Genomic DNA, 12,221 nt, shown 5'->3' on the forward strand with positions numbered 1-12,221 from the left:
AGTTACTCCTACTGTGGTTGTCCATTTAAAGACCAAACTATCTCAAAGACTACGTAACCAGCTATGGTAAAGATGAGACTCCAACTCAACTATGTGCTAGCAAACCCCTGGCAAAAGGAAGATGATATGGCGTTCTGGGAATTAATTTTTTGGTTTTAATGTTTATACTGAAATGTTTGTAAAACAGGGAAAATTTATCATGATCAGTGGCACTAAAGTCAGAGACCCCATTTCCCAGAGGAACTGTTATAGACGGGATACCAGTGAAACCTGGGATGCTGGGGGAATTAAGCGGGAAGCAAAACAGCCACGTGGACAGAGCAGTGCACACGGTTTAATAAAGTTCCATTTGTTCAACTTAAACTTTCTTTCAGCTTCATTCTTTGCTAACACACTCTGCATATTTTAACTTTTTAGTCCCTTTCCCTCAGCAAAACAAAGGTAACTTTTAAGCAATATTTAAGTTTACCCTCACATGCTTATTTCCCAGTGCTTGCATACCCTTCTTCTATATGCTTCTGCTAACCATAGTGTGACAAGGGACACTCATTTATTGAGCACCTCCTTATGGATGGGCATGGTATTGCAGTCCTTTTCCTGCACCTGAAGCCCTGATAGTTTGTCTACCTCATTTGGTGGGTCTTCAGTGGCTCAGCCCCCCCCCCCCCCAGGTCACACAGTCAAAGTGAACCCCTTGCAGGGTAGACAAGAGTTCAACAAATAAATGGTCTCTCTGCTCTCTATAGCTCTGGCTCTGGGCCCTTTAAATTCAGTCCTTCAATCGGGATTCCAAATAAGCCCTGTCCTCCTTTTTGGCATTTACACCACTTTGCTGTTGGGTGAACCCAGGCCCACCCACTACTCGGGGTTCCAATCCAGGGACCTTATATACTGCAATCATGTACCCCTCAATTACATTTGTTGCTGCTTCTCTGAGCCTCTTCTCACCCAGCCTGTTTATCTTCATGCTTAGCTCAGGGCCAAAGTCCTCAGGTCCCTCTCTCCCTACGAACCCAGATATGCAACTGCAGCCAGAGAGGGACTAGTCCTCAGACTCCTTTGGCCAAAGAGGAACATGCTTCCCCGCTCCTCTGGCCCCAGCTAGGGACTGCCCTGCTAGGACCTGCAGCAACTTTTATCTGAGCCTGCTGGGCTCTAACTGGCTGTTGCCACCTCTTCAAGGACTAGATCTCTGTAATTTCCAAGATGGATGCCCCATTGAGGCATCTCTAGGCAGTCCTGGAGGATCCACCTTCATTGGCATGGGGATCTGGGAAACTGCAATGTGGGAATTCCACCATCACATGTAGGAACATAGGAGTTGCCATACTGCATCAACCCAGAGGTTCACCTCGTCCAATTTCCTGTCTCCAACAACTGTGGTCAGCACCACATTCTGAGTGCTTCAGCTCTTGTGACACAAATATTCAAATCAAAACAGGTATGTATTTTACCTTCTTTTTTCTCTTCCTGTTTTGACACGCTACTTCCTAAAATGATGGTTGATAAAAAAAAATTGAACAAAAAAACCCCACATTCCCATTGTCAAAATTGAAGTTTTCTGTGGGACGAGATCGATTTCCATTTCCATCAGGAAAATCTTAATGAAATAGATATTAATATTGATCAAAATAAAACTAAGTCTTTATGATCTGCCTTGGTGCCTCCTGGGACTTCTAATTCCAGGTCTTTCATGCCCCCATTCTCCCTGATGGGCCCATCTCTCTGAAGCCAAGCTACATATCCCATGATGCACAGCATTCTCTCCCTTTGTCTGTGAACTAAAGGATTCATTTTTGACTATACAATTTCATTATTTTATTTACTTAGATACTAATATGGCCCTTATCACCCTAGTATCTGAGCGCTTCACAATCATTAATGGATCTTAACCTAGAGCAACACCACTGTGAGGTAGGGAAATGTTGTCCCCATTTTGCAGATGGGAAACTGAGGCACAGGACATATTAACAGGAAGTCTGTGGTTGAACCAGGAGGAATTGCACCCAGATCTTTTATCCTTAAGACCCAGCCTACTTACCCTTCCTATGAATGCCTGTAACTAGAACCCTGATTTTCTGAACTCAAATAGTTACTTCCAGCAATGCCTGTCAGTAGTTGGATATTTTCCAGGAACCTTTTCACCATTTTTTTAGGGGGAAAATAAGACTGGACATATGCTAATATGCACAAAGAATTCACTTGAATTCTTTGAAGACTGTCATTTTGTTCTATTTTCCACACTAAGAAAACAAACCACGCAGGATTTTAAATATTGTTACAAGCAGTAAAAGCAAAACATGTCTGAAGATCCAGAAATGCCGGAAAACATGTCAAGTCCAGCAGCACTGGGCTCAAATGGTGGAAAACTTTAGCAATATAATTAGTTGCCCTTTAAACAGCTCAAATCTTTCGGTTTTCAATGAGGTCTTATCTCTTAATTCTTTTAAAAAAGTTACCTACAAATGGTGGTTAGAATTTTCATGCCAAGATTAGAAGCTTTGCAACATGTGAGAACAACTAAATATAGTTCCAGTACTGCTTTGGTAAAACATTAACCAGGGAAACTAGATAGGGCATTTATGAAAATTAAGCACAGATTGTTGGGTGATGTACAGCACAATCCTATATTGCTAAACAGTGTACTCAGATCAGTAATAGTCGATGTTTTAGCAATACAAGTGATTTAGTTACTGGAGATACATGGCGCTGAAACAGCTTAGTTGGTGGTCCTTGTTTTTTCAGGCTATTGCTTTAATACAGTCAAACAGAAATAATTCTAGTGATTTATTGTTGGGCTAGATTTCACTCACTGGGCAAAATGCCATGAATTCAGGATGCAGGCTGAACTAAACATATCTTTTTCAAACCGAAGGGCACATCTGACTGCTAGTCTTTACATGCTATCTGTTAGACTTATTACTGGTCATACTCCTCCAATTTAATTTGTCTATCAAAAAGTTACAAAGAATGTACCCTGCCTTCAACCAACCCCTTACTGGCACTGAAAATCAGAACTTTGTGAGACGAAGCAGCAAACACGTCTATGCTCATGGCATCAGGTTTAAAATAACATGTCTAGTTAGCATGTCACATCCCATCCACCTTGATCTCCCACATGAACTACTCTCTTGGAATTTCACAACTTGCTCTTGAGGTGTTCTCCCAAAGCAGATACAGACTTGACACACTACAAAGAGTTGCTTCCATAGATCTTGCTTTCAGAGCACAATAATGAGCCAACTGCAGCTCTTCATTCTTTCCTAAAGTTAGGCAAAAGTCAGCAACTTCCTTTGTGTGCGTGTATGTCCCCATCAGAGTGAGAAAAGAGTACAAGAGAAAGATGTAAGTTCAGAAATGAACATCAGTTTATACTGCGAGTCTGTGAGTAAGAAAGAAACTGAAATGAATCTCTGTCAGTAAGGAACAAATTAATAATCTTCAAAGCCAAAAAATTAAGTATCCTTGCATGCTAGAATATTTCCTTGTTGCCCTCTCATTAATATCCATGGCAAGATTAGATAAAACAGCTATCCACAAAACAAATAACTATTCATAGACTATACCTCCTATGGCTGAGGAGGACTTTAATCTCTGGCCCCAATAGTCACAGGGTTAGTTATGCAATCTGAGGTGTTTTGCCACTATCTTTCTTCAAGTATGCTGCCTATGAGCTCTTCCAACCCTATGTCAGCCTAGAAGCAACAAAAGCAGGACTCCCCTACCTAGCTCTGCGGGGTATATATATTGGTATTTTAAGAGCACAGAGTACCTATATTTGTTTTTACACTGGTTTCAGAGTAGCAGTCGTGTTAGTCTGCATCAGATGCATCTGATGAAGTGAGCTGTAGCTCACAAAAGCTTATGCTCAGATAAATTTGTTAGTCTCTAAGGTGCCACAAGTACTCCTTTTCTTTTCTTTTTTTTGCCCTGTGTACTTTGCTGGAGGGAAGCAGTGGTCAGTTTATAAGTAATATTACATGGGACTATAGTGTTTAACTTTTCCATTTTATTGAATGAAATATTGGCACTTTTATGCTCCTAATGGAGACTTTTCTCAGCACAAATTGAATTAAAACTCAAACTATGTGCGGTTTAGGTCTCTTGAAAAAGTTAGGTTTGTCCTAAATGGTGAGCACGTCTAACCATGTCTGTGCAACATATGGTCTTGGGTTGCTTCTGTCAATAGCTTTTCTCTAAAACTATAAAAAAAATCCTGTAATTTTACAAACTTGTAAGAGTACTGACAAGCATTTAAATATTGTCAAATCTCATTTTCTGTACCCATGTGCCAATATTTAATTATCAAAGTAAATTCCACTGTTTGAGTAAAGTTTGCAACACCAGAGATCAGAAGGTTTAACAGTCAAAACATTACTGCAGAAATGTGGAATAACAAGCCAGAATTTCTATTAATTCTCTGAACTTCACAAGACATGGAGGTAAAGGAAAACACAGGAATGACTGACTCTTATTTGTATACAAGATGCACAGTAGCCACAAATAGCTACAGTATGAAGTAGTTTAGGATACAATCTGCTATTGCTGAGCCTAGTTTGTAACTGAACAACCAGTTTCTGACATGACACTTGCAGACAACAGAAAATCTTATGATGCACTTGCATCAGAACATAGTACAAGAGATCTCTGAACACAAATACATGAAAAGGTTTAAAATCTCTCTCTTCAACAACACTGAGTTCACCAAGGAGCAAAAGCTGATAAATTATTTATCTGAACACAACAGTATTTTATCCCATATTATGCTATAAGATTTTACAAAGAAGTAAAATTCCACAGGGATGTCCACCTGAAGGCTAATCTTCATTCAAGGGAACCTTACTGTGTAAAATAAATAAAATAAATAGAGTAGTGACATGTTAGATGACATGGTAGATGATTTAACTGGGACTTGGTCCTGCTTTGAGCAGGGGGTTGGACTAGATGACCTTCTGGGGTCCCTTCCAACCCTGATATTCTATGATTCTATGATTCTATGATTCTATGTGGTCTGAAAAACCTTTCCCTCCCCAGATATGCAAATCCCAAAAGTTAAGGAAAGATGAGATCCACATATAAAGTGTATGTTGGGTCCCCGGTGATGTGCCATGTCTTTTTTAGTCAGGAATACAATTCTACTCTTGTATGCAAAATGTCATCCTCTGTGAGGCATGACCTCACACCATGGGCACAGCCAGTTCTGGGGCATGCAATGTATACACTGCAAACACAGATGGCACACCACCCTGTTTCCCCCTAACCTCTGTGTACTGGGGAGTGTGTGTGTGCGTGTGTGTTTCTTCACTTTGTGATTTCTTGGGGACAAGGGCTGTTCCTTCTTCTGTCTGCAAAATGTCTAGCATATAATAGGTGGTATCATAGGAATTGCCATACTGGATCAGACCTGATGTTTCAGACGCAAACGCAAAGAGAAGAACAAAAGCAATCACCACTATACCCTCAACTCAGTGTGATAGGTAGGCATGGGATAGCCTGTCTCAAGAAAAGCTCTCTTCTAACCACTAATACCTAGAAACTGGCTTATGCTCTGAAGCATAAACCAATAAATGATAAAAAGACATGAATTCCACAGCCAAACTCTCCTTATTTAGATGTGTGTCATTAAAGAGATCCAAAGCCAGAACTTTCCCAGGTGTAAAGCCGGAGTGATGCCAGAGATGCCAAGTGAGTTTCATAGGTATAGAACAGGTATGAAAACAAAATCAGGCCAAGAAACTTCTGTTCTCTAAAGACACTTAATTGATTTGTACTTTCTGAATATTACCCATAAGGATCTGCTTATGCACAGAGTTGCCTGAGTTTGATGTGTTATATTTGTAATTTTCATAAACATTTCTGAATGACCATGTCAAGTGTTTTGAAGATGGTTTAGAGAGACAGCCAACAGTTTTTCTGTCAAGTCCTGTGCAGAATTTAACTGCTAGACAAATAAATGCTTTTGCTGTATCAAAGAGGAAAGATTTGATGGAGAGCCCAGCTGCTTTGTTCCCCTTGGCAAAAGTGTCACTTTCTTTTCCACTGTTACCAAATATCCATGGTATTCGCATCATGGATTCCAACTCTTGTGCAAACAACTTTTTAAGATATATTTTTCCTCACTCGCTGCCTTTTTTGTTTTAGACAATATTTAATGGCATATCACTTTCACCTCACTTTAGTTGGAAAAGTGAAGAGAGGGAGTTAAAAATGCACTCAGTCACAAACATACCCAGACAGGTTTCAGAGTAGCAGCCGTGTTAGTCTGTATTCGCAAAAAGAAAAGGAGGACTTGTGGCACCTTAGACGAATGCATCCAATGAAGTGAGCTGTAGCTCACAAAAGCTTATACCCAGACAGTTTCCCTTCCACCTCCTGTGTATTTAATCTTCAGTTTAAACACAACAGAGCATACCAAGAATATACAGCAGTAGGAGACTTCTACACTGCTTCTCTTTTCTCCCTAGCTCACTTCTGGAGTGCCCCCTGAATCCCAGATATAGAGCTACCCAGTTACTCGACCAATTGTCTCATTAGCCCCCAGCAATTACCACCCACCTGTCAGTAAACCAACAGAAACTGGTTAATTGCTTCCAATTAATCCTGCAGACTGCAGCCTTCTCTCTGATACAGCAACTTCAGTGACCAGGTGCTACAGCTAGCACTCTGTCACAGACTACATTGTGCAGCTATATTATGATGCAGTCTTTAATCACATGAACATGTACTTCCCACCCGCCATGGAGCCCTTCCTCCTCAATCCACCCAGTCCTGGCCTCATCCAGTGCACAGAATGGTGATTGCTCACTTCGTAACCGGTATTCAATATTTTATGTTATCCTCCTTGTTCAATGGGTGGCCCAGACCTTATCTACTGCACACTATTCAAACCCTGCACTGAAGACAGAATTGTTTGTGTCTTCTTGGACCTTCTGTGGTGCTTATCACTACAGTGTCTGGGTGCTTCACAACCATCCATGACTTTATCTTCATAACACCCCTCGGAGGTGACAGGGTGGTACTATCCTCATTTCACAGCTGGAGAACATTAAGATAAAAAGTTATACCTAATTTTGAGCGCCCAACTTGACAAACACAGGGCCTGATTTTTTAAAGAGTATTAGGATTATATAGCACAGTATATATACAAACATAGCTCCTATTGACTTCAGTTGCAGCTGTGAGAGCTCAGCATTTCTGTAAATCAGATACCAGGATATCCAGCTAGGCAACCAGAAAATGAGGGAAATGCCGTTAGTGATCACCTGTGAAATGTATGGTTGAAAGCAACTTAACTAACATCCCATAGGAACAATGTGGCCCAGGCAGGGATAAAGTCCAACTGTCGGGCAGCATTCAACTGCCTTAACCATGAGACTGCCTTGTCTGTTTTTGCCATCCCCTGCCTCATTCACTACACACCTTCCAATTTCTGCAACAATGAGGCAGGACTCCTACAGACAACAGTCTCCTTTACTAAACAACCCTAATTCATCCATAGATGGGAGTCTTAATTCCGTCATTTCAGTGCTTGATTTTCCATCCCTAATAATGCTCTTCTAATGGAAGAGCCATTTAGTGTGTGTGTGTGAGAGAGATTTCCTATGGGTTTAAAAAGCAAACTGAAAAAACAGAAATTCTATCACGTAGCTTGATATTGACACTCACATGGCTAATTCAATCCTTTAGATCTACCATGCAGACCCCCAGCCACTTGATCTAAAAGAGTAACTGACAGCTGTACTAGGTTGTCATCTTCTGTGTGCATCAGCACTAGAAGGGGATGGGACACTTTCCCAGACACTTGCTGACAGCAGAGAATGGTGAGATTCAGGAATCCTGGGTTCCATTCTAGGCTCCAAAGGGGAGTATACTCTAGAAGGCACAGATTCTTCTGACTGATTTCCCTCCCTCACCCACCCAATTGTGACCTCTTCTGCCCTGTCCCCTCTAATCTGTCCCTGTCCCAATCCTGTCTCTTCCCCACCCCATGCTCTTCATCTCAGTGCCACTCTCCTTACCCAGCCAATTCTAGTTTCCCTCTCAGAGCTCATTGTGCAAGTCCCAATTGTCCTACACTACCAATCTGTCCTTCTTCCAATGCCGAGTCTCAATTTGTTTGCCCAGCCAGTCCCAGTTACTCCTTCCTCATTCAATCTGTCTCTCCCTCACTGTCTCCCAGTCTGGGTCTCCCTCCCTGAGCTCCTTATCCAATCTCAGTCTTCCTCCCTTCTTTCTTTCTGTTGCCACCTTCCCAGGCTTCTTGTCCCAGTCTCAGGAGTAGTAAAAGGCACATCCTTCACACAGAGGCCATTCCCCTTGCCAAATTTCACGTCCCTGCTCCAAAGCACTTTGACTCTAGACATTTTCAAAGAAGAGGAGGTTGACAGAATTTTTTTAACATGGGCAAAATGTATTTTTCCCAGATCTTGTTCTTGGAAATGGTTTAACCATTTTATCTGGGAAAACAAAAGCCATAGGCAGACATTCAATATGGAAAATTTAAACCCAAATGGTTAAAATTTTGCAAAATTATAAGCAACTAGGAATTGGATCTTACAAAGGCAAGTGTCAGGAAACTTTAATAAAAGGCAGCACTATCAGCTCTGTCTATAACTGTCAAAATGCAGCAATCTTTTAGGGTATTTGTTGTTGCATGCAATCTTCTGTAAATTTACTTTCCTCGTGCACATCTGAGAATTTTCAAATACATTCATATTCAAGGTGAAAATTTACTGAGCCCAGTCCACTTCTGTACATAGTTTTCTAATTCTCTCTTTAACAGTTAGTTAAGAAAACTCCCAATCAGCCATCAGCGCTGACATTTTGACAGACATACATTTTGGTTTAGCACTAAAGACTTAACAAACTCTACATTCTAAATCAGACAACTATTTTTTCCAAGCCATGCCATTCATTACTTGCAAGCCTCTCCCAAAATTATCTAATGCACTTAACAGAAAGAGAAATTCCATGGGCTTACTAATGTATTTCAGGATCTGTATTTAAACCAGCAACATAGAAAGCAGATACTTTGGAAGGTGACTCGAGTTGGAAAAGGAAAACTGCCGGATGCTACAAGGAGAACAAAAATAATCACAAGAATGTCACTATCAACCTCTATTTCTATTTTCCTTTTCTTTCTTTGGCTTAACAGTCTTACTTGCTATTTCCCCAGTTTATCTATAAAGTATATTGTAATGTCAAGAAGGGGTTGTTAGTCATAATCAAGTTAGGGGCAGCCAGGACAGAATATCATATTGCCTCATAATGGCTTGCTCTCTTTTGGATTTCTATAACCCAGATGTCAGACATGCATTCTGTCCTGACTACAGTTTAGCCATGGTGTGAGCCAAATCATTCTGTGGCCATTTTTAGCAGTCTGGTTTATTGCAAGGACTCATCGCATAGGCGTCTATTAGCATTTCTTCCTATTTATGCAACTGTCTGTCACAGGGGGGGCATGCCATCCTAGAGTCCAGATACCTTATTTGTTACCATATAATGAAGAGGACTTAGCCCGCACATGTGAAACCTTGTCATAAATGCCAAGTGCCACCATCTTAGCTTCCAGTTGACTGACAATATCATTTCTGAGGAAATTCTTGGGGTATGTCTACACTGGAATAAAAGACCCACAGCACGGTCACAGCTTACCTGCATCAGCTGACTCGGGCTTATGGGGCTAAAAATTGCTGTGTAGAAGTTCAGGCTTGGACTGGAGCCCGGACTTCAGGACCCCATGAGGGAAGAGGGTCCCAGAGACCTAGGCTCCAGCCTGAGCATCTACACAGCAAGTAAACAGCCGAAGCCCCAGGAACCTGAGTCAGCTGACAAGAACCAACCATGGGAGTTTAATGGCCTTATAGACACATGCTTGGAGATCTGAATTTGGAAGTCTTACCAGCATGGAGCACTTCCAGCTAAAGAACACTCCAAGAGAGAGGAGGAGAGATAAACAAGTGGCCTGTGAGGATCACATATAACCCAGTCTGATTATTCCCTAGCTAGTAAGCAATACTGTTTTTTAAAACCCATAGAAAAGCACTTGAATTTGTTTGACATTATGTCTGCATATATTTCCTAATGCATGGCATTCGGCAGGCATATTTCTGAAATACTTTCGTTTTAAAAGTCCATTCATGCACTCTAATGCTAAATTGGTCCTAAAGGGAAAATGTGCTTTACTATTATGAACCTACATTTTCAAAGTGACTAGTGATTTGGCAGGTCTCAGTTTTTGGGTGCCCAACTTGAGACAATGTAAATGAGTCCGTTTTTAGAAAATACCCACAGTTTTAAAAATCGGGATAATTTATGATGTTCCAAGTTGGGTATCAAACACTGATACCTTACAATCACTAGTCACTTTTGAAAATGTAGGGCATTAATATTAATTTTTCATATTGTAGTAGCACCAGAGGCCCAAGCAAGGGTCAAGACCCTCAGTGTTCTAAGTGCCAAACAAACACAAAGGAAGAATTCCTAGTCCTAGGAGCTTACACTCTAAAAAGAAAATTAACAAAGGGGGTGGAGGGGAGCAGCCTTAACATATATACAAAGTGGTCAGGGTGACGAGAGGCACGTGTTAGTTCCTTTTTTTTTTTTGGTGTCCTAGCACAAACAAGATGAAACCAGTGAACCTTGAAACCCAAACATCATTTGGACGTTCAAATGAGATCTCTCAAGCTCCTATCTCCACTGAACCATTTGGGTTTCATGGGTTCAAGATTTTTTTTTAATCTTCCAAGCATTTTACAAATATTACCTCATTAAGCCTTATGAGGTAGGCACAGTAAGTGTTACCCCCATTTTATAGAGGAGAAAGCTGAAGCAAAAAGGACAACTTTGCAAGGTGACAGAATGCACCCGTGCAAAAGACAAAACAATACATTTGATATAGGAGAAAGGGACCTTAATTCCCCTTCCCAACTCTGCATGCTCCTATTCTTCCTGCCCTCTTAGGAGAGGGAGAAGCCTCAGGATTCCTGCCTACTTGCTCCCAGGTGTTGGTCTCATGTATATGCAAGAAGGTAGACCGGGAGACTGAAAAGAGGAGGTGAAGTCAGATATAGGGCAGGGATGCCCCAACACTATAATGAGGCAAAAGAGCCTCCCTGTGGATGGTTCTTGCTTCTGGAAGTTTATATGAGTTCTACAAAGATCTCAGGAAATCCAGGGGCTTGGGGCTAAACCTGCTTGAACTTTGGGAGGGTCAAAGAGTCAATCATAACTCCTCCATTGCCAGTGAAGAAGTGAAGTGAAGAAGAAACTAAGAACTCAGAGTATTCTCTCTCAGGAGGGAATGACAGCCTTAGGGAGAACATCACCTTCACGGTGATTTTGCTTTAGATGGTGAGAGAACAGACTGGTAAGTAGTATGCAATATAATACAACATATGCAAGACACCACATAAGCAATATTGTAGTGCACGGGTTCAATCGTTTTCTAAGGCATTTCAGAGTCCCACTTTGCAGAGAATGCTGTTAAGGAGTATAAAAAATGTCGTTGGAGCATTTGTCTCAAGGGATTTTGCTGAAAGAGTTTTAAGGTGGAACTTCCAAAGAGACAGCCATGAGGAAATTCCAGACTCCTACACTTATATTTTGGGGGAGGAACAGTGGAGGATGATAGTGTTTTAACACGCCACTTCATTTAACCCACCCCTAGTTTAGTGTACAAGATAACTATGATAAACAATCAGCAAGCAGCTGTATCAGCAGCAGATCTAGACACTAACACTGGGCCAGGTCCATTAATTCTGCCAAAACATAGTACAATAAGTAGGGTCAGACTTCAGCAGTAATGACCAAGGAATTTCCAAGAGAACCTGCTGGGATTGGTTTATTTTCAACATTTGCAAACCAAATCTGCAGGATTCAGGTCACAAGCTGCATTGCAAACTGAAGAGTTCTGTGATTGTGCAGCCCTGCTGTAAATGTTCAGCAAAATGATTGGAGCCTTTGCGATCTGTAAACCCCCTTGAGGAAACAATTACCTCAGACTCAAACATTGTGCATTTTATGCTCAGTATCAATAACTGCAGACAGAGGTCAATATTGACAGAAGTCGGTCAGTCATACTACCCTAAATGTACACCAGTACAGTACGGCATCTTGTCGTAATGGGTTCCCAGACTAAGAAGGAAATTTTAATTTTCTTTTGCCATACTCTTGCCAAGAGTAGATTAAAGCAAATATTACAAATATTTCTGCTCAGGCTG

The sequence above is a fragment of the Dermochelys coriacea genome, chromosome 3 (genome assembly GCF_009764565.3).
Source record: "Dermochelys coriacea isolate rDerCor1 chromosome 3, rDerCor1.pri.v4, whole genome shotgun sequence".
NCBI lineage: Eukaryota > Metazoa > Chordata > Testudines > Dermochelyidae > Dermochelys > Dermochelys coriacea.